Source organism: Triturus cristatus, chromosome 3_2 (assembly GCF_964204655.1).
Source record: "Triturus cristatus chromosome 3_2, aTriCri1.1, whole genome shotgun sequence".
Lineage (NCBI taxonomy): Eukaryota > Metazoa > Chordata > Amphibia > Caudata > Salamandridae > Triturus > Triturus cristatus.
The window spans coordinates 312,948,115-312,972,698 of NC_140584.1; the positions used below are offsets into that span (position 1 = coordinate 312,948,115).

Consider the following 24,584-nt stretch of genomic DNA (forward strand, 5'->3'; position numbering starts at 1 on the left):
GCACCCTACTGGGATTCAGACCGTGACCTGGTGAACCCATCCCCAGAACACATTGTAGGGTCACCCGTTCTTTAGGGATAATGGTAAAAGGGCAGTCTGGTCATGGGATCTTGCAAGAACTACTGCATGTACACAGCTTGAAGGAGACCCTCTATGACCTGCATCCCAGGGGGAGGGGGGTTTAAATATCTTCACATAGCGCGCCCACACTAAGGCACACTATAAGATTGCATACATCTTAGACCTAGAGTTATAGGAGCAGTCTACTCACATAAACATATAGGAACATCTGCCCCTGAAGAGCTAAGAGCAGGGCATCCCACTTCAGCAGCTGTGCTTATGGCAGTCACACCCGCTCACAAAAGCCCATTCATAAAAACTCTGCATTCATGCAAAGACTCCGCTGGCATACAGACTCCTTTCTCTTTGGAATTGCACGGATACTTTCGTTGTTTCAGCAGCTCCTGTGATGGCGTCCATGCAAGAACCAGTCACCGAGATCATGGTACCCGCTGAAGCATAGCACTTGCTGCATGAACCACAAGGTTCTAGACTCAACACTGTTCCCTTCAGGTGTGTACTGACAAACCCTGTTTTTCAATTACTACACAGCATTGGTTTATTCCACTTGAGGTGCATGTGTAGCATGGTTTGTGTATTGCTTTACAAAATGCCTACATCCCTATCAGGTGTGCACGTTGTATGGTTTATGTGCTCACACCTCACGGGAATTGACATCTGGTCCATGACCATACAAAAATTATTCAAAATACTACAGAGATTCATTGTGTGCTGTGCAGTAATGCACATATATATTCCTCACAGACATTTTCACATTCTGTGTGGTAATGTACAAAACTTACAACATGCGCACCTTACAAAGATGATAAATTCTGGATCAATGTATTGCTATTGTATCAAACACCCAGGGATATATACTGTCAGTGCGTTTGTTAGAACTGGGGGTCTCTAGTTGGCAGAGGTAGGTACCTTTGACCAAATAGGGACCCTTGCTTCTAAGTCAGGGAAAGGGGATTACACTACTGGATAACCCCTGCTCACCCCCTTGGTAGCTTTGCACGAGCAGACAGGCTTATCTCAGAGGCAGTGTGTTAAGCATTTGTGAACACATACAGTAATGCAGCGAAAACACTACAGATGGACACCACATAGGTTTTAGAAAAATAAGTATTCTTTATATAGACTTAACACAAGACCACAAACGACAAAAATCCACAATACTGTACTCAAAATTGACTTAAAAATGGTAGATGTGACACAGTTCTCACCAAAGTACCTGGATGCGTAACGCAACATATACAAAAGGCTCGCAGCGTTGGAGATGCGTCGGTTCCTTGCTTCGAGGGAGATGATGCGTCGTGCCTCAATGCTTGTGCAAAGTAGGGGATGCGTCTTGATCCTTACTGGAGAGGAGGTGATGCGTAGATTCTCGTACTGCGGCCCGGTTGCGATGCGCCAAGATGGCGCCTCGATGTGATGCGACAATCCGGTGCAATGCGATAAGATGGCGCCCTTGATGCGACGATGTGAAGACGATGCGTACACGCCCTGGCAGCCTTGTGGCGACTCTGTACTTTGGAGCTGCGACAGGCCCTGCGACACGCTTCTCTGATGATGTGACGGCGATCCTCACGGTGGCGACATGCTTCTCCGGTGATGCGACAGAAGACAGCTTCGATGAAGACACACTTCTGGGGAGATGCGATGACTACAGTTGCAGCAGTGACATGCTTCTTCTTGTTGCGTCACGCTTCCAGCTCCCAGCGACACGCAGGCTTCTGCAGATAGAATTCCCAGCAAGGAAATTTGGAGGGGAGCTGGTGGTGAAGTCTTTTGTCCCTGAGACTTCAGCAGGAGGCAAGCACAAGTTCAAGCCCTTGGAGTAATATTCTGCAAGATGATGAAAGTCCTTTGAAAGTTCCTTCTCCTCTCTTTGGCACTGAAACACCACTGTAGGCCAACCCTGCAACACAGTACACTGGCAGGGGGGCAGTACAACTCCTACAGCTTCCTTTGGTTCCTCTCCTTGGCTGAGGTTGTTCCAGAAGTGATCTAAAGTATTGGGGTCTAGGTCCCCATATTTATACTACTTTTCTCTTTGTTCTCTGAAGGCAGAGAGGCCTTTGCCTAGTCCAAACCAGTTCTGGTCAGGCCTGGAGCACTTTGTTGACAAGACTCCTTCTTTCCTTTCACAGTGCAGGCCAGGGACATCAGACGCTCCACAGGAGGTGGAGCCAGCATTGTGGAGGTAGGGCACAGCCCTATTCAGGTCCCAGGTGCAGCCCCTCCCACCCATCTACATGCAGATCTCTCTATTCAGCCCTGTGCTGACTCACCTCTTTCCTGGAGTCCCCCAGCCCCTGTCATTCACAGAACCAGACACACAATACACAACCTAGCAGAGGCAGGCTTGGACAGTTAAGTAAGAAAATCCCAACTTCACTAAAAGATGTATTTTATCATTCTGAGTTCAGGCATACTAAACTCGAATTTCTACCTAGTTCCCTGAGTCAGTTAGGATTATAAGATGTAATAATTAAACTGCCCATTCTGGCCTATGGGGGAACAGGTAGCCTTGCAATAGTGAAAAACGAAAATGGCTGTAATTCACTATTAGGACATGCTACACACACCAGGCATGTCCAACCTTATACTTACAATGCACCCACCCTTTGGGCCTACCATAGGGGTGTCAGATATGAAGAAAAGGGAAGGTTTAGGGACTGGCAAGTGGGTGCACTTGGCCAGTCAACATGGCAGTCAGAGACTGCACACAGGCGGCTCTGCAATGGCAGGCCTGAGACACACTTTATAAGCTGCTTCTGTGGAGGACACAACCAGTGCTGCATGCCCACCAGCAGCATTTGATTTACAAGCCCTGGGCACCCATGGTGCACTGTACTAGGGTCTGACAAGTAAATCAAATAACCCGATCATGGAGTCACTAATCAATACATCAATTTAACATAGGGAGCACTTGCACTGTGGCACTGAATAGCAGTGGCACAATGCCCAAAGCATCTAAACCAGCAAAACATATCAAAAACAGAGGAGGAAATCAGAAAAAATGGAAGGGAGACTCACGCCAATGGTACCAGGTCTGACAGTGTTGCATAAACATACAGCATACTGTAAGTATACCTGAGGCCTAAGTTATGACTGACCCAGAAAATGGCCATGATTTACCAATACTAGCTGTATCAGGAAATCCAGGGGTGGGGAAAATCCCCCTTTAAAATGAGGAGTTTTATATTGGGAGCAAGATGGCGGCTGTCTAACGGCCGGTGCAGTGAGGCGGTGAAGGCAGCAAGCAGAGGCAAGAGATCGATGGATGCCTAAAACGTGTGCGGAGACGAAATTGGAGTGTGCTTCCGTTGTCAATTCAGAAAATTAAGGACGATGCTGATATAGATATTGATAGTATCGACTCCACGAAATACTGTTTGTTGGCTGACTGAGGGTGATGTGAAGCCCACAGCGTCTTCGGTCCGGTGCAAGCCCCGCGGAAGATCGGGGAGGTGGAGCCTAACCAGAACCAGAACAGCACGGAGCTGGTGCAGCCAGGGCGGAATTACGCGGAGCAGATCGGAGGAGAGCTCGGAACACTCTGAGCGGATCCTGATCAGGACCGGAGCCGTGCAGAGCCACGATAACAGTCTTGCTATTTTATTTAAGACTACGGAAACACGAAGAAAGGCGAGGACACGAGGAAGCAGCATGGCCCCAAAAATTGCGGCGGGAATGAAAGCGGCGTCCCAAGGAAAAAAACTGCTTCAGGAGGATGGCGGACTCGTGGCTGAGGGAAAGGAGCCGCCTCTCGAAAGAGGAAGAAAACACCCGCTAAGCGTTACGAAAACAAGTCAGGCCCCCACCTCAATAGCAGATATCTTTCCAAAAGCCGGTAAGGAGGGGGCGATGGTGGCATTGACTGATACGGCTGTGGTGATCGAGGGCAATATCAATACACCGGACAGAGGGCCGATGGGAGGGCCGAAAATAGCTGATAACATTGATATAAATCAGGAGGTTGACAGCGTAATGCCTACCAAATTGCAATCTCAGGTTAAGGTAGTGGTAAAAGCGGGCATAAAAAATGTTCCGCATGCAGAAATTGACCAGTCACCTCAGTACCCCGTGCGGCAGGATTTAAATAAGCAGGGGCCAGAAGGTATCTTGTCAGTAAAGGGCCAAAATTCAATAACGCCAGTAGAAGATACTATCGAGATGGGAATATCAAGAATTGAGTTGGACTCTGAATTGGGTGATCCCCTCAGTGAAAAGGAGAAAGTCCCAAGTGAGTGCTTCTTTTCTACTTCGGAGGGGGCCGGTTGGTCGGAAGATGGTGAAGATAGTTCTGATCCTGAGTCTGAAGGCGGCTCAGATAGTAATTTCGAAGGGGATGCCCCAGTAATAATTACCAGACCCCCAATGGCGATAAGGCATAAGACTCAGGGCCGTATTGATACCAGTATTAACCAACCCCCTGCTCTTCCCCCCCAGGAGGATCCTGGTGTTAACAATACTAACCTCTCATTATTGGAGGTGATTCACCAAGAAATCATGGCGCATAGAGAGGAGACACGCCAGGACAATCGTAAGGCCCAGGCAGCGATGAGGAAGATGCAGGGTATAGTGAGAAAACTTTCTAAGGCCTGTGCTAACACCGGCGATAGAGTATCAAACCTGGAAGAGAGAATAGTAACAATAGAAGCTGAAGCTCTCGAATCTACTTCTAAGGTTGATGCTCAATATGCACGGGTGATTGATTTACAGTGGAAGACGGAACAATTGGAAAACAGGCTTCGCCAAAACAACCTGAGGGTTCTGGGGGTCCCGGAGGGGGTGGAGGGCCCCGATATAAAGGCCTATATCATTAAACTTTTTGAGCAGGCCTTTCCAGAACTTTCCAGCTGGAACTGGGTTACCGAGATCCAGCGTGTCCATCGTACACCCTTTAAAATTCGTAAAAATGCGAGAGGGGGTGATAGACCCAGAGCGATATTGTTTTTTTTTCGGAAATTATATCTTGAGACAGTCTATTGCTGAAAAAGCGAGGCCGGAAGCGAGAAGGGCTGGAGAAGGAATCTCGTTTTTCGTGCGTCCTGATTATTGCCATTCGACAGTCGAGCGAAGATGGAGACTAAGGGAGATGATTAAGCCTTTTCAGGAAAAAAAAATACAAGCTTTCTTGATTAACCCGGCACAGTTAAAAGTGATATCTGATGGCAAAACCCTATTCTTTAGTTCTGAAATCAAAGCTAAGGAGTACTTGGACTCCATCGACTTTACTGGCAAATAGACTTATAGCGACTCTTATAGTAATTTCTCATTGTTTTTGCACACTTGGTCTATGTATTGTTATCGGTTTTCGATCCTAGGGGTCATCTAGATTAAAATTCTTTTTTTTTTTTTTTTGCTCTTCACCGCTTCACTGCTGTCCATCACGTGCACAGACTAGGTCTGAGCGCTTCTCAGCTAGGGGTAGGTCAGGCTTGGGTGGTGGGGTGGCAGGATAGATGTGGGTGGGTGGGGGCTGGGGAGGGTGGGTGGGGGCACAGAATCAGGAAAAGTAAGAAAAAGTTGCAGTATTGAATATCATGGGTGGAATTATCAGTGGAAATGTCTTGTAAATAGGTATCAGCTCAGGCTCCTGGTAGAGCCTGTCTTCCTTGTTTTTCGAATAGCCTCATGTGATGTTGAATATTAGGATCTGCTCCATTAATATAGGAGGGTTGAATGACTTTAGGAAGCGACAAAAATTAGCCCATTTTGTGAGGTATAATAGATTGGATGTGTTATGCCTTCAAGAGACACACCTCCCATGGGCTAAAAGGAATCTCATGTATATGAGAGGTTATGAATTAGGGATTTGCTCAACACAATCCTCGATAAATAGGGGAGTCGCAGTTTTGGTCAGATCATCTTTGGGAGGAGTGAGACGGACTAAAGCAGACAGTAATGGGAGATGGGCCTTACTTGAGTTAGAAAAGGGTTTCACAATATGTGTTGTGTATGGATCTAATAATGACGATCCTGAGATCTTTGATTTTTTGGAAGTAGAGTTAGCCACTTGGGTAACCCCTATAATCTTTTGTGGCGACTTTAATATTTCTGCAGAATGGGATCTTAATAAAGTTTATTCTGGACGAAAGCACAGAACATTTAGGGCCGTCTCATCTCTCATAGGATCACATGGGCTTGTAGATGTATGGCAGATGAAAGAGCCTAAAGATCCAGGATATACATACTTTTCTTTTCCACATCAGAGATATACCAAATTGGATTATTTCTTTGTCTCAGGTTCAGAAAGAAATAGAGTAGCTATATCTAAACTCCCAAAGATATTATCGGATCATAACCCTCTGGTGTTAAATTACGAATTGGAGAGATCAGATAGGGCTCCCACCAGGTGGACTTTTGAAAGGAAATTATTACAAGATAAAAGATTTGTAGAGCATATAAGGAAATGGGTTGGGGAATTTTTTTCTGCTAATAGATATAGTGCCTCACGAAATATTGTGTGGGAGACGTTTAAGGCAGCATTAAGAGGAGAACTAATAAGCTGTGCTGCAAGATTGAGAAGAGAAGACAGGAGCGAGGTCGAGAGGCTAATGAGAGAATTAGCAGGAGCTGAGGAACAGCACATTCTAGATATAACACAAGGCAGAGTGAGTACTGAAAGCCAAAAGAAACTGTTAGTGGCTAAAGCCGATCTACAGAAGTTGATAACATGTAGGGCAGTAAGTGAGTTTCAAACCTCTAGGCTTCAACGCTACGAAACCGGTGAGCAAGCTGGCAGAATTCTAGCATTACAAATTAAACAAGAAAGAGTTCGAAATAATATTACCAAAATCGAAGATAATGGGATAGAGTATACGGAAGCTAAGGATATTCTCCAGGTCTTTAAGAAATTCTATCAAGATCTTTACACTGCAGAAAATCTAGGAGGTCCCCGAGCCGCGTTCATTGATAATGGTCCTTGGCTTGATATTGCTGCCAAGGAAGAGTTGGAACAGGACATTAGTGAGAATGAGATAGCAATTGCTTTGCAGGAACTACCCACAGGCAAGGCCTCGGGCCCTGACGGGATCCCTTCTGAGATTTATAAATGTATCGCATCGGAGATTATCCCGCTTTTTACCGACCTGTTTAACGGTGTGGCATTATCTGGGGTTACCCCAGATTCATGGAGGGAAACTAATATTGTGGTCTTTCACAAAAAGGGAAAGCCCAGGGAGAAACCAGGCTCTTATCGCCCTATTTCGCTAATTAATGCGGACACCAAATTATATTCAAAAATTTTGGCAAAAAGGTTGGGCAGGGTCATAGGTCCTTTGGTCTCCCCGTGGCAACATGGGTTTGTACCAGGGCGGGGTACTACGGACCATACTAGGAGGGCAATAACATTGTTTGATGCTCAGTCAGTAGTGGGTGACGAGATGGCCATGATCCTGCTCGACGCAGAAAAAGCTTTTGATTGAGTTGTTTGGAACTTCCTTTGGGGTATTCTCGTAGGAAGAGGCTTTGGAGAAAAATTTATAAGAGCACTTAAAGCAATGTATGTTAATCCAGTTGCTCGAGTTGTAGTTATGGGTCAGAGCTCTGATATCATAATAATAAACCGCGGTACACGTCAAGGTTGCCCTTGCTCTCCAATTCTCTTTGCTCTATATATCGATCCGTTTATCCAAAAGATATTAGGTAGCTCAAGAATCAGACCAGTGATATCTCAGGGGCATGAAACTAAGATCTTGGCATATGCGGATGATCTGGCTGTGATCACGCCTGATCCGCACCAAGCATTCCCCGAGTTGATACGAATGGCGGGGGACTTTGGTGAACACTCAGGTTATCTATTAAATGAATCTAAAACACAAATCATATGTACCAAAAATATTATCAAAACAGATGAAAGATTTGTAGATTCGGCGATATATCTAGGGGTAAGAATTAATGCCTCAATCGATAAAATTATAGACGAGAACTTTGGTCCATTGAACAAATCTATAGAAAAAGATTTAAAAAGAATCGATGCCTTACACCTTTCATTGATTGGAAGGGTTAATGTGATAAAAATGACAATGTTCCCCAAAGTCCTTTACCTATTTAGAGCCATACCTCTTTTGATAGATGAAAAAAGAATTAAAAGTTTGGAATTTATGTTTATAAAATTTGTATGGCAGTATGGAAGAGTCAGGCGTTCTACTAATCTCCTTTCTCTTCCTAGGGAAAGGGGTGGCCTGGGATTACCGAATATGAGGTTGTATCATTGGTCATGTCTATTGACACACATGTCTATCCTTTTTCGGACAGATCAACAAGTAAATTCGGTAGTCTATGGCAGTCAGAATCCTCCCTCAATATATGAGCTACTGGTCGGTAGAAAAGTATTCGGTCTCTTAATGCGGGAAATTGATCGTAGATACTACAGGAAGGCTCGCTTTAAGGTATTGGAAGGTGCATGGGGGGTCTGGAGAGCAATTTCAAAGTTTTGTCTAATCCCAAAGATAAATAGATATGTACATTTATATAATTCTAGGATATTCCCCCAGATGGTAGTAGATAGAAATATACAAGCCTGGGAAGATCTAGGAGATAAGACAATCAGTGATATAACGCAGGGAGGTCAGATCTTGGGATTTGAGGTTCTACAATCCAGATTCTGTATTCCTTTAAAACATTGGCTACTGTATAATAAATTGATAAGCTGGTTGAAGGCCGTAAGACCAAGGTTAGTATTCATAGATGAATTTTCCATTATAGACCAGTTGGTTAAAGGGAGTGAGAAGATCAGGGTTTTTTATAATATATTATGTCAGGAAATACAAGATGATTTAGGTAGAACAGAAGAAGCACTGGCTAGTAAACTGGGAAATCCTGATATTGATTTAGACCTCGCCCTCCTACTAAACAGAAAAATATTTCGCTCCACAAATTTTAGAGCACAGCATTATAAAACGTTGTTTAACTTATATCACACTCCCGCAAAGCTATATGCTTGGGGTTTAAGGGAGGATGATACCTGCCCCAGGTGCAAGGTCGGTGAGGCAGACCAGCTTCATATGTTTTTTGAATGTGGATCTCTCCTAGGAATACGGAGAGAGATAGAAAAATGTTGGGAGACACTCCTAGGGAAAAAAATATTTATGCCATCCACCTTGATGGTTCTAGGTATCGACAAAAGGTTAAAATTAGAGAAAACAGAAGAGGCCCTAGTGTTTATCTCTGTGGCGGTATTTCGACTACTAATTTCTGCAGGCTGGAAAGAAACAGTACCCCCCTCTTTTCAAAAGTGGCTTTCTAGAATATTAGGCATGCATAATATAGAAATTTCTCTTTATGCACAGAAAGGGAAAAAAGTAGGGGATTTTGGTCGAAGTATTTGGGCTCCTATAACAAAATGGAGAGAGGCTAGGTCTGCAGAGGTGTAGAGAAGGCAGAATTTGTGTTATGTATGTATTTGATGAATTGGAATGTATATTTTCTTTTTTTTTTTTCCCACTGATACTTTGTGTTAAGAGATGACATTTGTATATATTCACTGCAAAAAAAAAAAAAAAAAAAAAATGAGGAGTTTCCGGGGAATTCATAATTTTGACTCCGATTGCTCTGTAAAATCCTCATTTTCTCCAGGATTGTCAAAGGTTTCAGCAGCTTTCACTGTAGATCTCATAATTCTGATTGGCCAGTACCAACCCAATGGGAACTAAGGGGCCACTCTTAACGGTGGCCTCAGCCATGTATATACTGTGAAAAGTACAAGTCTGGCCCTCCCTTAAAGCAGATAGCTCAGCTGCACATAGGAGGTGTCATGAGGGGCTGGCCAATGGCAATGAGGCGCATATTATTTAAGAGCAGACGAGAAGATATTAAAACCTGTAGGTATTAGAAGTTCTCGTATCCCTGGAGACCTGTCTAGTTTGGGAGTGAGAATAATGGAATAGTGCAAAGAGGCACCCATATCTACACTAACCATGGTACTAGACAAGCCTGTATCAGACAGTGAGTCATGTTTAAATTTACTGATGTTTCCTTTCTTGATTGATGTCACATCGTCCCTCTTCCAAATAAATGACAGGGTGGGTGGGATGGCAGCGCTATTCCAGAAATGGGGGAGCAGACCAGAGAAATGGTGCCCATCTTGGTGCCCACCAGTACCCTTCTATGATCACTTGGCTGCCGAAATATTTTGCTGGCGTCTATGCCAGGAAAATGCCAGAATCTTTTCACGAGTATCTTACAGGGAATGGAAGATGTTTGTGAGTCAGGCCTGAGGCTCTGGAACCCACAAGGGCACTAGGTGTGTGTAAAAAATATTTGCTTGAAGGGCATAATTGTGTGCTCACCATGAAGCCAACGTCACCTGGACCAGGAAGAAGCTGTAGGTGAAAAGGGTTGAGCTGAGCATAGCACCCGCTTAGGAGTCCAGGAATATTTCTGGGTCCTGGACAACCGGGCAGCTGTAAGGCCGGCACCGGTAACAGAAAACCTATGGAGAGAGTACTACAGAGAGGCTTTCAGGGTTATGACTGATACCTGTTTCCAAGATCAATTATACCTCAGGAAACCTGACCTCATTAACAAACACCCATATTAGAAATATTTCTCACTGCTCACGTTTCAGGGGATCAATGTCTGCTACGCCAGTCCCATGTCATGTAGACCAGGAAATGCGGTCCAGTTACACTGCGGTTCTGGACTCGATGCCTCAACCTTTCTCTTATTCTTAGTATGAATAGACAGTGGTATACATTTTGGGGTGAAAATGTATGATTTCCTGTTTGTAGAGTAAACATGCTTATGTAGCACAGATGGCCCTTCTATAGGTCTCGCTGCTGTAGATAACAAGCGATGCTCCTACTGGGAGGGAGGGTCTCATCACAGATGGGTTTGCACAGCACCCCCGAAGCAACCTGGGCAAATACCTGCATTGTACTGGGTGTATCAATCCATCACGGTGCAGAGGCCATAGGCATGCAATTGTAGAAATATATATATATTGATATATTAGGTTGCCTTATGTACATTGTTGCAAGGAAAAGCAAATAACACTTTGCCACCTCCATTTTCATCAAATTCACAAACAATTACAAAGCTTACGCTGCAATTCACACAAACATTTGTGACTTTCAATGTGACTTTGATCCATTGCATTTTTCATTTTCACCCCCGCATATCCTGCCACTTTGCTCAGTGGTGGGTTTTCCGGGGTCAAAGAAAAACTCTGAGCACTCTTTTTACACCCATATGGATTCTCGGGACTGAATGAAACGAGATAGGGCAGCCCAGAAAAGAACTGAAATAAGAGTGTAAAAAAATGATGCAATTAATCTCTTGTGGAAGGTGAGATGAGACAAGATGGAAGGAGCTCACCTGAGGAAGGTTATTCCACAGCGCCGAGGCCAGCACAGAGAGGGTACATCCTCCCTTCTTGCTGCCTGCGGAAGTGGGGCACAGCCAGTGAAAAGGGGATAGCAGATTTAGGGGTACGCGTGGACACAAATAGAATGTTTGAACATTTAGGAGGGGGGTTGAGTTATCTGATTCTGATTACCACACAGGGAACTTTAAGGTGAATCATACAGTGGACACAAAGCCACTGAACACACTGAAAAGGGCGTGGCAAGATCCACACGACACCAGCCGAGCCAAAGTTTAGTGGTTGAGATCTGAATCATGTCCATGCACTGGGAGAGATGCTTTACACGCTTCAGTGGTGTCATCCAATATTTACTGACCACTGTGGTTACTGCAGACCTGCAACAACGAGGAATAAAGCACGACAGGATCCTTCAAGGGAATTTCAAGTGGGGGAAAAGATGCATCTGTGACCCCTTGTGGAGCAAGCAGCAGATCGTCACCTTGATTACTCAATGTCGTAACAGGTTTGGGGCAAGAGCCCATGCATGTTGCGCCGGCTAAACTATTGGTCGCAGTGTCCTCCCTATGGGACACACAGACATAACGTCAGCCTAGTCAGAGTTACAGTTGAAACAATTGTTAATAAAACAGCCACTGATATCTCGCGTACAAAGCTGGATTCAAGGTGCTGAGACTGTGCACATCAGAGGTGATACTAAATGTAACAGATTACGACAGAATGCTTATTATCCAGTCAGACAACAGGGCTGATAAATCAACACGGGTTCCCAGAGTATCCCTCTACATATAACGCACCAGTTAATAAACAGTATCAGATGAGGCACGAGATAGTTCATCCCATCTGATTACACATCAGCTAATGCGTTACATCTGTGCAGATCCCGCAAACCTTTGATGACGTAAACATTTTCAATCTGCGCGCAAAATAAAAATAAAGCCGATAAAAAGAAATGAATGACATCTGATAACATATCTCATCAGATAATGCATCGGCCAATATATCTCATCTTACAACACATCCCATCAGATAACTAACGAGATAGTAACACATCCCATCAGATAACATAATTGTTAACCCCTGAAGCCTCTCTCCATGACTAGTATTAATATTGTTTCTCACCGGCGAGTCTAGTTGTCTACTTTTCTGTCTGGGTCTCTCTGGAAATATTTGTTGGAATGTTTCTTCAGGTCACTCCAAGAGTCTCGCCGTCTGCTCTGTGCTCTACGGCCTCCTCTTTGCTATGTTATAGCCATGGAGAGAAGCAGGGGAGAGAGATATCAGTCTGGAGGCGAGGGGCGTGGCTTGTGAAGTTTACCACTGCAGGTTGCAGAGAGAGGCAGTGGAATGTGCCATTTGACCTTGGTGGTGACGTTCACCCTCCCCGAGGGTGACAGAGCTCCACCTTACCTGTGACACCAGTAGAACGGGATCCCCAGTAGCAAATGGAGCGGACAGGGTGCTGAGCATGCTGGCCAGTGGGCATAGTGAATACCTTGCTTAATAAGCTGTGCCTTTAGAAGAAATCTTCTAATGTCACCTATAATCAGGGCACAAGCCCTAAAGAAAGATGTGGGTGGACTAACCCTGTTAGACAGTATGCAAGTGACATCACGGCGTGAAACATCACGGCGCAGGACATCAAGGTGTGTGACATCACAGCGCACAACATTGCGACGCATGACATCACAGCGCATGACATCACACATGGAATCAGGAATTGACATCATAGGTAGTGGCATCACAAGCCATGACTTTACAGGAAGTGGCATCACAAGAAGTGACATCAGATCTTAAGCCCTCACATATATGTTTAGCAGGTCTAGCATGAGTACATTTGAGCTCAGCTTGAGTATGCATGCAAACGTACCTGATTTAGGCAGAAGATTCACAATTTTTAAGCTACTCTTTAAACAATGTTGCCTTTTGTCAGCGTAAAGCCTCCTTTACCCAAAGTTTGAACAGACTAACTCCACCGCCAGCTGACTCAACCAGGCATAATTTTCCATATGCAGCACATTTCGATTTAGATGTGATAGCTTTAGCTGCCTGGGCTCTCCAGAGGTGAAACCACTCTCCTATGCAAATAATTCTTACTCAGCCTTACCCGCCTCAGTCATTTTAGGAGATTGGGGTTCATTTTTCATCAACTCAAAGCAAGAGAGATAAGAAAACAATGATGAATGCATAAAAGGGGCTGAAAAAAGAACCTGCAAGAATATGCAATTTTAGGGTTGTGAAAGAAAAAAGGTTATTGCGACCTTGGCATTCATCAATAGGACCCTAAGAAAAAGTTTGCATATTTGTTTCCCCAAAACCACTCAAAAACTATTCTATGAGGCTAGTTCCTCTTTGTATATGCAAAGAGGAAATAACATGGCAAAATTGATATATTTCTTCTTGCTACGCCAGCTTCAGGTACTCTCACCAGTTTGCTGCAAACCTATATTTACAAGTCTTTGTAAATATGGTTCTGCGTTAAAATACATCAATGGATGCACAGAGACACCCTAGCACCACCCATATAATGCCTTATTGATGCAAGGTAATGCAAGGCAGGGCAATGTGTGGTACTTAAAATCTTAACAATCAAAAAGAAGAAAGGGGGACCAGAGAGCCATTAATGGTCCAGTGTCCAGGCTCCCTAAAATCATATCAAAACAAATAGAGGACACTGTTCCAAAGGTTGGATGTAAGTATTCATCCATATACCTTCAAGAATAGAGGAAGGAACTAAAGTTCTAGGTGGGGTGGTCCCATCAACCAAGGGAAAGAAGATATCTTGCCTCTTGTTGCCCTCACACACCCCTAGGGGTGTCATGCTTCATCATCGGGCAATTGCTCCTCATTGGGACCGGCGCTGCAATACCCAACGGGTCCCCCGAAGGGTCGCTTTATCGGAGATCTTTTGAGGCATGCCGGATGGTGCATGAGGGTGTGTGGGTCCTATATAGGGTAATATAAAATGTGAGTGCATAGTGATTTAAAACTGGCAAGGGGTGACCTTAAAAAAGGTAACAATAGGTAATTTCCCCCTTTGACAGAGTAAAAGACTCTGAGATGGAGTATAATCCCAAAAGGGCATATTGTGCCTTGTTGTCACAAAACGGTCAACATGTTTCGCGCCTTTGTTGCCGCAAAAGGTCATTGGCGCTTCTTCAGGACCAGGATTATGGAATAGTTGTGAAGTGCACGGGACAGTGGTTAAAAAGTAATAAATACCCATAATGCATGTCAGGGCGGGCCAATGTGCTGCTCCTGATCATAACCTAGAACAGAAAGGAAAAGACACATATACAGGATGTGCATTAGACTAGCTTAATGCTACATAGCGTGCCACAATCGTGTGCACAACAGACCTGTGAAAAGGAGAAGTGAGAAGACACGAGACCAATTGGAAATAAGAACTCCCCTTAATAAACTTAGGATATATTACGTTGCCGGAAATCAAAATGTTGGGCAAAGTAATCAGGAAGCCCAGATTCACAAAATCCTGCTTCCATAGTCATCATGCTCTATATAGTCGCGGATGACAAAACCCCTAAACACAATGGTCCCCACTATCTCATGACCTCTCACATCAAATCTATGGGTAGGGCTCTATCGAGAGAAATCTTACCTCCCGACTAACCGAGAGTTGCTCCAATGGCTGAGAGCGTGAGACGCCCGCACCTTGCTGGACTACTAGGAGAAATGTGATAGAAAACAGCATAGGTAAACATGTCCCAGAGTACAATCAAACGCTAGAAAACAAGTGGCTGCGTGGCTGCCTAACCTCGTCCCCATTATCTATACTCTTCTCACCGTAGTCAAAAGATGCCTGGGCCTTTGCACCTAGTGCGCCCCTCCACCAGCCGGTACAATACTCGTGGCAGAGGGGCGGTAGCTTTTAAATAGTAATGCGTCTCCGTGCCCGGGCAGACCTCCCTTCCGGGGCGTTCCGTAGTGTTAATGAAGAAAGCGCATGCGTGCATGCTAGCCCGCAATGCGCATGCGTAAACGGGGAAGACTGATCCCCGACGCGTGTCCGCCCCGCTAAGAGGCTAGTTTAGTGACAATCTGCAAGATATAGCATAGCCACTCCCCCGAGTCCGTGTGACGGACAGTAATCGGGAAAACGTGTGCTAATTAGTGAAGAGGAAACTCTCTTTTCTATATAAGGGGGACTCCTAAATAAAGTCAAACCACGTCATAACCAAAAAGAGTAATGTATATAGTCATGGTGTTATACCAATGCCTGATGTACATATATGCGTAAATAACTCCATTCTGTTACTTTCACGTAAAGTTAGTGAACAGAGAGGGTGGGGGAGTTGAAAAAGAGGGGGAGTTTAAAGGGTGGGGGGCCATCACCTCATATGAACCAAGGGTGTATCCCAGAGATGTGTTCCTGTAAGCCTCCCCACCCGGTCATTTCCAAGGCTCGTGTGTATGAAATAACTAGAGAAACAGTGAGGATAGAAAAGACAGTAGGTCCCTCGGCTCATCAGCCATGCAACTGCTCAATCAAAAAGAAGAAAGGGGGACCAGAGAGCCATTAATGGTCCAGTGTCCGTGCTCCCTAAAATCATATCAAAACAAATAGAGGACACTGTTCCAAAGGTTGGATGTAAGTATTCCTCCATATACCTTCAAGAATAGAGGAAGGAACTAAAGTTCTAGGTGGGGTGGTCCCATCAACCAAGGGAAAGAACATATCTTGCCTCTTGTTGCCCTCACACACCCCTAGGGGTGTCATGCTTCATCATCGGGCAATTGCTCCTCGTTGGGACCGGCGCTGCAATACCCAACGGGTCCCCCGAAGGGTCGCTTTATCGGAGATCTTTTGAGGCATGCCGGATGGTGCATGAGGGTGTGTGGGTCCTATATAGGGTAATATAAAATGTGCGTGCATAGTGATTTAAAACTGGCAAGGGGTGACCTTAAAAAAGGTAACAATAGGTAATTTCTCCCTTTGACAGAGTAAAAGACTCTGAGATGGAGTATAATCCCAAAAGGGCATATTGTGCCTTGTTGTCACAAAACGGTCAACATGTTTCGCGCCTCTGTTGCCGCAAAAGGTCATTGGCACTTCTTCAGGACCAGGATTATGGAATAGTTGTGAAGTGCACGGGACAGTGGTTAAAAAGTAATAAATACCCATAATGCATGTCAGGGCGGGCCAATGTGCTGCTCCTGATCATAACCTAGAACAGAAAGGAAAAGACACATATACAGGATGTGCATTAGACTAGCTTAATGCTACATAGCGTGCCACAATCGTGTGCACAACAGACCTGTGAAAAGGAGAAGTGAGAAGACACGAGACCAATTGGAAATAAGAACTCCCCTTAATAAACTTAGGATATATTACGTTGCCAGAAATCAAAATGTTGGGCAAAGTAATCAGGAAGCCCAGATTCACAACATCCTGCTTCCATAGTCATCATGCTCTATATAGTCGCGGATGACAAAACCCCTAAACACAATGGTCCCCACTATCTCATGACCTCTCACATCAAATCTATGGGTAGGGCTCTATCGAGAGAAATATTACCTCCCGACTAACCGAGAGTTGCTCCAATGGCTGAGAGCGTGAGACGCCCGCACCTTGCTGGACTACTAGGAGAAATGTGATAGAAAACAGCATAGGTAAACATGTCCCAGAGTACAATCAAACGCTAGAAAACAAGTGGCTGCTTGGCTGCCTAACCTCGTCCCCATTATCTATACTCTTCTCACCGTAGTCAAAAGATGCCTGGGCCGTTGCACCTAACGCGCCCCTCCACCAGCCGGTACAATACTCGTGGCAGAGGGGCGGTAGCTTTTAAATAGTAATGCGTCTCCTTGCCCGGGCAGACCTTCCTTCCGGGGCGTTCCGTAGTGTTAATGAAGAAAGCGCATGCGTGCATGCTAGCCCGCAATGCGCATGCGTAAACGGGGAAGACTGATCCCCGACGCGTGTCCGCCCCGCTAAGAGGCTAGTTTAGTGACAATCTGCAAGATATAGCATAGCCACTCCCCCGAGTCCGTGTGACGGACAGTAATCGGGAAAACGTGTGCTAATTAGTGAAGAGGAAACTCTCTTTTCTATATAAGGGGGACTCCTAAATAAAGTCAAACCACGTCATAACCAAAAAGAGTAATGTATATAGTCATGGTGTTATACCAATGCCTGATGTACATATATGCGTAAATAACTCCATTCTGTTACTTTCACGTAAAGTTAGTGAACAGAGAGTGTGGGGGATTTGAAAAAGAGGGGGAGTTTAAAGGGTGGGGGGCCATCACCTCATATGAACCAAGGGTGTATCCCAGAGATGTGTTCCTGTAAGCCTCCCCACCCGGTCATTTCCAAGGCTCGTGTGTATGAAATAACTAGAGAAACAGTGAGGATAGAAAAGACAGTAGGTCCCTCGGCTCATCAGCCGTGCAACTGCTCAATCAAAAAGAAGAAAGGGGGACCAGAGAGCCATTTATGGTCCAGTGTCCGTGCTCCCTAAAATCATATCAAAACAAATAGAGGACACTGTTCCAAAGGTTGGATGTAAGTATTCATCCATATACCTTCAAGAATAGAGGAAGGAACTAAAGTTCTAGGTGGGGTGGTCCCATCAACCAAGGGAAAGAACATATCTTGCCTCTTGTTGCCCTCACACACCCCTAGGGGTGTCATGCTTCATCATCGGGCAATTGCTCCTCGTTGGGACCGGCGCTGCAATACCCAACGGGTCCCCCGAAGGGTCGCTTTATCGGAGATCTTTTGAGGCATGCCGGATGGTGCATGAGGGTGTGTGGGTCCTATATAGGGTAATATAAAATGTGCGTGCATAGTGATTTAAAACTGGCAAGGGGTGGCCTTAAAAAAGGTAACAATAGGTAATTTCCCCCTTTGACAGAGTAAAAGACTCTGAGATGGAGTATAATCCCAAAACGGCATATTGTGCCTTGTTGTCACAAAACGGTCAACATGTTTCGCGCCTCTGTTGCCGCAAAAGGTCATTGGCGCTTCTTCAGGACCAGGATTATGGAATAGTTGTGAAGTGCACGGGACAGTGGTTAAAAAGTAATAAATACCCATAATGCATGTCAGGGCGGGCCAATGTGCTGCTCCTGATCATAACCTAGAACAGAAAGGAAAAGACACATATACAGGATATGCATTAGACTAGCTTAATGCTACATAGCGTGCCACAATCGTGTGCACAACAGACCTGTGAAAAGGAGAAGTGAGAAGACACGAGACCAATTGGAAATAAGAACTCCCCTTAATAAACTTCGGATATATTACGTTGCCGGAAATCAAAATGTTGGGCAAAGTAATCAGGAAGCCCAGATTCACAACATCCTGCTTCCATAGTCATCATGCTCTATATAGTCGCGGATGACAAAACCCCTAAACACAATGGTCCCCACTATCTCATGACCTCTCACATCAAATCTATGGGTAGGGCTCTATCGAGAGAAATCTTACCTCCCGACTAACCGAGAGTTGCTCAAATGGCTGAGAGCGTGAGACGCCCGCCGCTTGCTGGACTACTAGGAGAAATGTGATAGAAAACAGCATAGGTAAACATGTCCTAGAGTACAATCAAACGCTAGAAAACAAGTGGCTGCGTGGCTGCCTAACCTCGTCCCCATTATCTATACTCTTCTCACCGTAGTCAAAAGATGCCTGGGCCTTTGCACCTAACGCGCCCCTCCACCAGCCGGTACAATACTCGTGGCAGAGGGGCGGTAGCTTTTAAATAGTAATGCGTCTCCATGCCCGGGCAGACCTTCCTTGCGGGGCGTTCCGTAGTGTTAATGAAGAAAGCGCATGCGTGCATGCTAGCCCGCAATGCGCATGCGTAAACGGGGAAGACTGATCCCCGACCCGTGTCCGCCCCGCTAAGAGGCTAGTTTAGTGATTAGTGTGATTTAGTGTTTAGAAAACAGCATAGGTAAACATGTCCCAGAGTACAATCAAACGCTAGAAAACAAGTGGCTGCGTGGCTGCCTAACCTCGTCCCAATTATCTATACTCTTCTCACCGTAGTCAAAAGATGCCTGGGTTGTGCACACGATTGTGGCACGCTATGTAGCATTAAGCTAGTCTAATGCACATCCTGTATATGTGTCTTTTCCTTTCTGTTCTAGGTTATGATCAGGAGCAGCACATTGGCCCGCCCTGAAATGCATGACACGCGCCCCTCTGCCACGAGTATTGTACCGGCTGGCGGAGGGGCGCGTTAGGTGCAAAGGCCCAGGCATCTTTTGACTACGGTGAGAAGAGTATAGATAATGGGGACGAGGTTAGGCAGCCACGCAGCCACTTGTTTTCTAGCGTTTGATTATACTCTGGGACATGTTTACCAATGCTGTTTTCTATCACATTTCTCCTAGTAGTCCAGCAAGGTGCGGGCGTCTCACGCTCTCAGCCATTGGAGCAACTCTCGGTTAGTCGGGAGGTAAGATTTCTCTCGATAGAGCCCTACCCATAGATTTGATGTGAGAGGTCATGAGATTGTGGGGACCATTGTGTTTAGGGGTTTTGTCATCCGCGACTATATATAGCATGATGACTATGGAAGCAGGATGTTGTGAATCTGGGCTTCCTGATTACTTTGCCCAACATTTTGATTTCCGGCAACGTAATATGTCCTAAGTTTATTAAGGGGAGTTCTTATTTCCAATTGGTCTCGTGTCTTCTCACTTCTCCTTTTCACAGGTCTGTTGTGCACACGATTGTGGCACGCTATGTAGCATTAAGCTAGTCTAATGCACATCCTGTATATGTGTCTTTTCCTTTCTGTTCTAGGTTATGATCAGGAGCAGCACATTGGCCCGCCCTGACATGCATTATGGGTATTTATTACTTTTTAACCACTGTCCCGTGCACTTCACAACTATTCCATAATCCTGGTCCTGAAGAAGCGCCAATGACCTTTTGCGGCAACAGAGGCGCGAAACATGTTGACCGTTTTGTGACAACAAGGCACAATATGCCCTTTTGGGATTATACTCCATCTCAGAGTCTTTTACTATGTCAAAGGGGGAAATTACCTATTGTTACCTTTTTTAAGGTCACCCCTTGCCAGTTTTAAATCACTATGCACGCACATTTTATATTACCCTATATAGGACCCACACACCCCACACACCCTCATGCACCATCCGGCATGCCTCAAAAGACCTCCGATAAAGCGACCCTTAGGGGGACCCGTTGGGTATTGCAGCGCCGGTCCCAACGAGGAGCAATTGCCCGATGATGAAGCATGACACCCCTAGGGGTGTGTGAGGGCAACAAGAGGCAAGATATGTTCTTTCCCTTAGTTGATGGGACCACCCCACCTAGAACTTTAGTTCCTTCCTCTATTCTTGAAGGTATTTGGATGAATACTTACATCCAACCTTTGGAACAGTGTCCTCTATTTGTTTTGATATGATTTTAGGGAGCACGGACACTGGACCATTAATGGCTCTCTGGTCCCCCTTTCTTCTTTTTGATTGAGCAGTTGCACGGCTGATGAGCCGAGGGACCTACTGTCTTTTCTATCCTCACTGTTTCTCTAGTTATTTCATATACACGAGCCTTGGAAATGACCGGGTGGGGAGGCTTACAGGAACACATCTCTGGGATACACCCTTGGTTCATATGAGGTGATGGCCCCCCACCCTTTAAACTCCCCCTCTTTTTCAACTCCCCCACCCTCTCTGTTCACTAACTTTACGTGAAAGTAACAGAATGGAGTTATTTTCGCATATATGTACATCAGGCATTGGTATAACACCATGACTATATACATTACTCTTTTTGGTTATGACGTGGTTTGACTTTATTTAGGAGTCTCCCTTATATAGAAAAGAGAGTTTCCTCTTCACTAATTAGCACACGTTTTCCCGATTACTGTCCGTCACACGGACTCGGGGGAGTGGCTATGCTATATCTTGCAGATTGTCACTAAACTAGCCTCTTAGCGGGGCGGACACGCGTCGGGGATCAGTCTTCCCCGTTTACGCATGCGCATTGCGGGCTAGCTTGCACGCATGCGCTTTCTTCATTAACACTACGGAACGCCCCGGAAGGAAGGTCTGCCCGGGCACGGAGACGCATTACTATTTAAAAGCTACCGCCCCTCTGCCACGAGTATTGTACCGGCTGGCGGAGGGGCGCGTTAGGTGCAACGGCCCAGGCATCTTTTGACTACGGTGAGAAGAGTATAGATAATGGGGACGAGGTTAGGCAGCCACGCAGCCACTTGTTTTCTAGCGTTTGATTGTACACTGGGACATGTTTACCTATGCTGTTTTCTATCACATTTCTCCTAGTAGTCCAGCAAGGTGCGGGCGTCTCACGCTCTCAGCCATTGGAGCAACTCTCGGTTAGTCGGGAGGTAAGATTTCTCTCGATAGAGCCCTACCCATAGATTTGATGTGAGAGGTCATGAGATTGTGGGGACCATTGTGTTTAGGGGTTTTGTCATCCGCGACTATATATAGCATGATGACTATGGAAGCAGGATGTTGTGAATCTGGGCTTCCTGATTACTTTGCCCAACATTTTGATTTCCGGCAACGTAATATGTCCTAAGTTTATTAAGGGGAGTTCTTATTTCCAATTGGTCTCGTGTCTTCTCACTTCTCCTTTTCACAGGTCTGTTGTGCACACGATTGTGGCACGCTATGTAGCATTAAGCTAGTCTAATGCACATCCTGTATATGTGTCTTTTCCTTTCTGTTCTAGGTTATGATCAGGAGCAGCACATTGGCCCGCCCTGACATGCATTATGGGTATTTATTACTTTTTAACCACTGTCCCGTGCACTTCACAACTATTCCATAATCCTGGTCCTGAAGAAGCGCCAATGACCTTTTGCGGCAACAGAGGCGCGAAACATGTTGACCGTTTTGTGACAACAAGGCACAATATGCCATTTTGGGATTATACTCCATCTCAGAGTCTGTTACTCTGTCAAAGGGGGAAATTACCTATTGTTACCTTTTTTAAGGTCACCCCTTGCCAGTTTTAAATCACTATGCACGCACATTTTATATTACCCTATATAGGACCCACACACCCCACACACCCTCATGCACCATCCGGCATGCCTCAAAAGATCTCCGATAAAGCGACCCTTCGGGGGACCCGTTGGGTGTTGCAGCGCCGGTCCCAACTTTAGTTCCTTCCTCTATTCTTGAAGGTATATGGATGAATACTTACATCCAACCTTTGGAACAGTGTCCTCTATTTGTTTTGACTTAAAATCTTAAAACAGACTTTACGTCAGGGTTGTTCCAGAAAAGTGACTAAATCCTGGTGCAAAATCTGGGCCTCAACTTGTACATTTATTTTTATTTCAACTCTGCCACATAGAAAGTGGCAACAAGAAGAAAACTGAAAGTGAATCTGTTCTGGTTAATTGGTTCCAAAGACTGCTTATTTTAAAATATCTTATGGGGTTAAGGCACCTGTTGCCAAGATCTGTGTGTCCCAGTAATTCTGAATGAATAATAATTGTAAGATAACTCTGGATGGATGTTAATGCACTTGCTGAAAAGATCTGTGTTTTGTCTAGCCTCATTCTTAACTCAAAGTAGCATAGAGGGTCAATGCAAAGCACATCATGCAACATGTAAATGACAGATTTTATTTTATGTAGCTAGATAAGTGGATTACTGCTTTGAACACAGAGATCCTTATGTTACTTGCGGTTGCAGTGTAAACCTTTTAATATAGCACAGTGAGCCATGGAAGATGATATGTGACTTCTATACCTTATAATCCCCCACCGTTTTTGTAACAGATCCTGTACAATGATTTACAAATGCATATGATTTATGTAAATGTAATATGTAAGTGTGTTATCAAGTGTTCTGACACTCTACATTAGGATGAGTAGCGCTATACAGGAAAACACAGTGGTACTTAAATTATTTCAACTACTCCTCAGGGGTATTTAAGCGCTATATAAATTACATATATTTTGTGCAAATACTGGGAAAGACCAGCAAATCTGACATTCTTACAGTGCAGAGACTGAACAAAGTGAATAGCTGCCTCCTTAAAGTATGTGTGAGGTGCTACCAAGGTGTGAGCCTTTGTTTAATCTCTGCTGTAGTTGCTTCTAGGTGGAGGCTCCTGTCTGCTACCTGCCAGGGGACACAAACAAACGGAGTCCTGATGACCCCTCAAATTGGGCCTTTCTTATTGGCCCAGCAGGAGTCTGAAATAAGAATGCCCCGTCCCTGCCTGCACATTGTTGCTTATCGAAAGCAGACAACAACCTGCAGGCGCTGCTGAACGTGTCCACGTGTTCGCACACCATGACGAATTAAGCACATTATTCAGTGGGGCCCAACTTCTTGGCAGGGTGTACGGCATCCACCCTGTGAAAATAGTGAGTGGACCCAGTCCACCCATGTGTACCCCCGACTTGTGCCCTGCCTATAGTTATACGTCTCTACCTTATGTGAGGTATGTTGTTCTTGTGTGTGTGTGTACACACGCACACCCCACATTCCATCTGGACCCAGTGCTCCCTGCCATTACAGAGCAATGAAATACTTTTATCTATATCTGTAACACATTTTGCAGTAATCCAGCACTGATCTGTAACCAAAATTGTTACTCTAGCACCGACACCACTAACGCACAGCTCTGCCTCATCAGTGCACCCTTCTGCTGACCTGTTGACCCCGTCAGTACTTGGTCAATGATCTGTGGCTCCTTTTGTTTACTCCAGCAGGGACACCACTGATGCTCAAACCTGCCAGTGCACCCGACCTCTCACGTGTAGCACCACTTACCTCCCCAGCACTGAGTTGCAGTCTAGCACTCCTCCCCCCACTGCTACTCCACCTAATGGACCGCTGAGGCGCTTCTTCCCTTATTGCCCCAGCACTGAAGCCACTAAGACTCAGTTGTGCCAATGCAGACAACGGGTCAACCATTTACATATATACAAATGAGTGATATGTACAGTATTATTTATATACTTTCAGAGATTTGAAAAGCAGGTCCCTGCCCTCACACTAGGGGGCATAGAAATATATCTAGAGATATTAATGACACTGTCAGATTCATGAGTGTACTCTTCCCTGTGAATGTGTACTACTCACTTTGGTAACCGCACCAACGAGTGAGAAATGAGTAAACTAACGGACAGACTTGTCGGCTTGAAGTCTGAGTGCAGAGAGTGAAGCTTAATAACACTTGTTAGAT

General features: G+C 45.2%; 1 protein-coding gene across 2 annotated transcripts in view; it reads right to left on the reverse strand.

Moving 5' to 3' along the window:
• The window catches only part of LOC146857253 (uromodulin-like), a 106,051-nt gene extending 93,413 nt beyond the window's left edge, over window positions 1-12,638 (reverse strand). For both annotated transcript variants that reach the window (XM_085647759.1, XM_085647758.1), the window contains exon 1: window positions 12,524-12,638. The gene's annotated coding sequence lies outside the window, so the exon portion shown is untranslated. The remainder of the gene's footprint in view (window positions 1-12,523) is intronic.
• Between the last annotated feature and the right edge of the window lie 11,946 nt (window positions 12,639-24,584).